The sequence below is a fragment of the Macaca nemestrina genome, chromosome 11 (assembly GCF_043159975.1).
Source record: "Macaca nemestrina isolate mMacNem1 chromosome 11, mMacNem.hap1, whole genome shotgun sequence".
In the NCBI taxonomy this organism is placed as follows: Eukaryota; Metazoa; Chordata; class Mammalia; order Primates; family Cercopithecidae; genus Macaca; species Macaca nemestrina.
Window position 1 is genome coordinate 68,680,181 of NC_092135.1, and position 5,910 is coordinate 68,686,090.

Below are 5,910 nucleotides of genomic sequence, written 5' to 3' on the forward strand. Positions count from 1 at the left end.
AGCTTCGGGTGATCCTGGCAGTCCTTGGCATGCCTTCGCCTGAAGCTACAGCACTCCAATTTCTCCTTCCAGCCTCACTTGGAATCACACATCTTCCGTGTGTGTGTGTGTGTGTGTGTGTGTGTGTGTGTGTGTCTGTCTGTCTGAATTTCCCTCTTCTTTAAGGACAGCAGTTATATTGGATTTATGGCCCACCCTAATCTAGTATGACTTCATCTTAACTTGATTACTTCTACAAAGACCCTTATTTCCAAATAAGGTCACATTCACAGGTTGCAGGTGGACATGAATTTTAATGTTGGGGGTGATACTGTTCAACACAGTACCGCCCTTTGGAACTCTTCTCATCAGATTGTACCTATGATCATGCCTCCTATAATACATCAAGAAATGAATCGAATTATAGCAACAACAAAATGTTCTCCTGCTCTTACTTTAATTTGAAAAATGGAGTTTCAAACAATTGTCTTATTTCTATGAAGATTTTAGTGAAACTACAGAAAGCACAAAACAAAAAATTGTTGATATTTTGTTTAAAAAAAAACCTAGACTTTCCTCATCTATCTGCATATTCAGCAGAAAGTGCTGCTAGGAAAATCCTGGGAAATTTTATTGTTTATAAACTTCTATAATATGGACTTGATTATGGCAGAGCTGCAAGTCAAAATGAATTTACATTTGACTGTATTCACTTTTACCACTGCATAAAAGGAAGGAAGGATGTCCTAAAAGCTGCAGGCAGTTCAGAGAAATATTATTGGAAAAGGCGGCTGGGCATGGTGTCTCACGCCTGTAATCCCAGCACTTTGGAAGGCCAAGGCGGGTGGATCACCTGAGGTCAGGAGTTCGAGACCAGCCTGACTAACATGGTGAAATCCCGTCTCTACTAAAAATACAAAATTGGCCAGGCGTGGTGGTGCGTGCCTGTAATCCCAGCTACTCAGGAGGCTGAAGCAGGAGAATTGCTTGAACGATCATGCCATTGCACTCCAGCCTGGGCAACAAGAGAGAAACTCCATCTCAAAAACTAAATAAATAAAATAAACAAGAAAAAGGCAACCGAAGGTTTAAAAAAACCTACCACATCACAGGGCAGAAGGAAACATGTCATTGCAATTTTTTATTAAATATAGGTAATATTTGGTTAATAATACTATTTATGTTCTTCTTTTAAAATATCTTATGTATATTTTCTTAAGAATATATAATAATAGAACCTGCAAAATTTAAATACCTAATATAGAGTTAAAAAAAAGATAAAACAAATTGCTATATCAAAGGACAAGAAGAAAGTTATTAAAATATTGTCGGCCGGGCGTGGTGGCTCACGCCTGTAATCCCAGCACTTTGGGAGGCCGAGGCGGGCGGATCACAAGGTCAGGAGATCGAGACCACGGTGAAACCCCGTCTCTACTAAAAATACAAAAAATTAGCCGGGCGCGGTTGTGGGTGCCTGTAGTCCCAGCTACTCGGGAGGCTGAGGCAGGAGAATGGCGTGAACCTGGGAGGCGGAGCTTGCAGTGAGCCGAGATCGCGCCACTGCACTCCAGCCTGGGCGACAGAGCGAGACTCCCTCTCAAAAAAAATAAAAAATAAAAAATAATAAAATAAAATATTGTCATATTTCACTCACACATATTATGTGTTTAGTTAGTCCTATTGTTAATTACTTCTAATTGCATTATTTATTAGTCCCATTGTTTATTTACAAATTTTTAAGTAATTTAAATAGTTAATTTAAATTTATGTTTGTGTGCATATGAGATCTCTGATAGTCTACTTTTGAGAATAATTTAGTAAAGCTTTTAAATAAAAATCAGAAGTAACTCCATTAATTGCATCATATGTCATAATTACATTTTTCTGTTTATTTAATGAAATAAAACTTTATAGCTGACTAAAAAAAATTCTTTTTTTTTTAGACAGAATCTCGCTCTGTCACCCAGGCTGGAGTGCAGTGGCATGATCTCATCTCACTGCAACCTCTGCTCTGCCTCCCAGGTTCAAGCTACTCTCATGCCTCAGACTCCTGAGTATCTGGGGCTACAGGCATGCGCCACCACATCCAGCTAATTTTTTGTATGTTTAGTAGAGATGGGGTTTCATCATGTTGGCCAGGCTGGTCTTGAATTCCTGAGCTCAAGTGATCCACCTGCCTCGGCCTCCCAAAATTCTAGGATTACAGGCGTGAGCCACTGCACCCGGCCACTAGCAACCTTTTTTGAATAGGAAGTAGATAATATTTAACACTTTATGAGAGTTGATTGTAAGTGAAATATTTCATGATATAATTTAATAAAATAGGTACTAACTATATTATTTAATATGGTGCACCCAATCTGAAAGAAATCACATACAAGTTTTATCTATAGCTTTTATTTAATATATCGTTTTAAAACTAGTAGTCTCAGAAATCATTCCAGTTACAGTGGAAGAATTGTTGTTATTAACTTACACTGATTTGATATTCAAAAAGTTTTTTCTTCCTAGCTAATAACATAGACCTAAGGATGAGAATAGTGAAAAAGGTTTTCTAATGGTTAAATACATTTAAAAAGTCTTTTTTTTTTTTTTTTTTTTTTTTTTGGCCAGGTGTAGTGGCTCATGCCTGTAATCCTAGCACTTTGGGAGACCAACGAGGGAGGATCTCTTGAGCCTAAGAGTTCGAGACCAGACTGGGCAAAATAGTAAGACTCGGTCTCAATTTTTTTTAATTGACTCTAAAAAAATAATTTTTTTCTCATTAATAGTCAATAATTTACCAATCAATATCCTTACCAATATTTCTCACTAATCATCTCTTTGTTCTCCTGGACTCTCACCTAAGAATGATGTACTCTTGATAAAAAAAAGTCTGGGTCTTTCAATGAAAATTGTCAATGATCTACCACCCTACTCTACAATGTATAGGAACTGAAAACGCTTCAATGTAGGTCAAATGCTGACTTTCCTTGAATGGAAATATACACAGAGAAATGTTAAATGTTTCTGTGTCTTGATCAGAGGTGATGGAACTGCCCTGTGGCTTATCCCCGGAGGTATTGACCCCTGAGATTGGAGGAGGTGAGAGATTGCCTGTGTTTTGTACAGTGAGAGAAGAAATTTTGTGATGTGAATTTTAGGAAACTCCATGTAGATGTTGAGGATCTGGTAGCTAATTCCCTTCAACTCTTTTCTCCTTGGAAAGCCATCACAGTTTGAAAACCACTGGTACAGGGGAGAGGGAGAGCAGACAGACTGAGCACATGTGGTATGAGGGAGGGCTGCACTGAGGGCCTCCTGAGATTAACCAGGAAGAATCTGAAGTGAAACTGGTCATGTGTTTCCATCAGCCGCAGTCTGCTGCGCTGATACAGGCATGAAGGAGTTAGAGATCTGGATTTAACCAGGGTTGTAGATTTAACCAAGCAAGTAGTTTTGAGAATTTAAAGATGTGATACAGGCCAACAATGAACAATAGGGAAGGAAAAAAAAAAAAAAAAGACCATACAAGAAAGGAAACATAATCACAGTACACAACTAGATTGTGCAGCAACACATGTTTGTATAGACTTTAGCTCCTGACTCATCATACTCTCTCAGATCAGCCTGTCGTGTTCCTGATAAGTCCATTACCCATGCAGAAGCATAAAGGATTTACAGATATATGCCAGGGAGTGATTAAAATGATTGTGTCCAGATGTGGTGGCTCACACCTGTAATCCCAGTACTTTGGGAGGCCAAAGCAGGCAGATTGCTTGAGCCTAAGCATTTAAGTCCAGCCAGGGCAACATAATAAGACCCCATCTCAAAAAAAAAAGAAAAGAAAAAAGAAAAAAAAGCCAGATGTGGTGGCATGCATCTGTAGTCCCCGCTACTTAGGTGGCTGAGGTGGAAGAATCACCTGAGCCCTGGAGTTTAAGGCTGCATGAGCTGTGATGGCAGCACTGCACTTGAGCGTGGGTGACAGAGTGAGACCTTGTCTCAAAAAAAAAAAAAATGTTTTTTAAATGATTGAACATGGTACTTTAGCTAGGTAGGAAAGACTGTGAGGACCCTAGGGAAGGGAAGAAGGTTCAGTGAAAAGGTGATAGCATCAGTGAATTAAAAGTTTAGTGGGAAGGAAACGTTATTAGAGGTGGAGTCCCATAGGAAGTAAGCCAAGAAAGTAGTGTTCAGTAACAGGGCGATTAAAACGGAGATTCAGGAGGATTTTCTGTGTTGATAATAAAATCTAGGGCACTGCTAATAGAAGTATAAAGTGAGTAACATATGTAATTTAAAATATTCTACCAGCCACATGTAAAAAGTAAAATGAAACAAGTGAATTTCTTTTGATAACATTTCACTTAACAAATACATGTGAAGTATTATCATAATATGTAATCAATATAAAAAATATTCATTCGATATTTCATATTCTTTACTTTATGAAACTACATCTTCAAAATTCAGTGTATATTTTACACTTGGGTACATCTCATTTTGACCTAGCCACATTTCAGGTGCTTAAAGCTAAAAGTGGCTAGTGGCTACAGTAATTGGAAAACTCAGATCCAGGGGCTGACCAAGGTCATGGATGGTAGAAGTAGGCAGAGGACACATTCATTGTAAAAGAGATCAAGGGGGCCGGGCGCAGTGGCTCACGCCTGTAATCGCAGCACTTTGGGAGGCTAAGGCAGGAGAATCACTTGAACCTGGGAGGCAGAAGTTGCAGTGAGCTGAGATCGTGCCATTGCACTCCAGCCAGGGCAACATGAGCAAAACTCCATCTCAAAAAAAAAAAAAAAAATCAAGGAGTCGGAAATATTATCTCCCTGGATATTGAAATCACCAAGAATAATGACGAGATGGTGTCAGAAACCATGGTAAGCCACAAGCTAAAATCTTTGTAAATATTTTTGTGCTGTGGTGGTTATATTTCCTTTCTTGTCCCTTTTTTTTTTTTTTCATTGTCTGCCAGGTTGGAGTGTAGTGGTGCTGTCTCGGCTCACTGCAACCTCCACCTCCCGTGTTCAAGTGATTCTCCTGCCTCAGCTTCCCGAGTAGCTGGGATTACAGGCACGTGCCACTACGCCCAGCTAATTTTTTGTATTTTTAGTACAGATGGCGTTTCTCCATGTTGGTCAGGCTGGTCTCAAACTCCCGACCTCAGGTGGTCCGCCCACCTTGGCCTTCCAAAGTGCTGGGATTACAGGCGCGAGCCACTGTGCCCAGCCCGTTTCCTTAAGTTCTAAGGGTCCTCTCAGAACTCTTTTCTCAAGTATTCTCAGGAGCCCTCTCTAGGCTTGCTGCAAAGCTGTCATCTTTAGACTTCGTGTATAGTCATATATCCTGCATATCTGAAAAATGTCTTTATCCTATTGTCACACTTAATAATTTGACTTGGTATAGAATTCTCAGGACCTTGAAAGAATTATTGACTACTTTCTAGAATTAAACACTGCTGATGAGAAGTCTGATATCAGTCTGAGTCTAACTCTTTTGTAGGTGACTTTTTAAAAAAAAACTAAAGATGCTTCTTGTTTCTTTAACTTCTTGCCACTCTGAAATTTCACAATAATGTGGCATTAGGATTATCAGGAGACAGAAACCATAATAGTAACATAATCAGAGAAAATGTAATATGAAGAATTATTAGTTAGTAAAAGGGGATTGTCTAGTAAAAAGGATAAAGAATGCAGAAATATCAGATGTAAAGAGCAGCCACCACCTCTAGGACTGAAAAGAATACCCAGGAAGGAATGAATACGGAAGAGGACCTTCAATCAAGGCTGACATTCGAAGTCATTGGAAAAGATACATCATTGAAAGGGTATACTGGAAATTTGCTAAAACGCCATGGGCTCAAGCTGCAGGAAGTTACCCACTGGGATACTAGCAAAATTCCTGGGAAGCTACCCTCCAGGGTGTTGTTCAAATTTGCTGGCA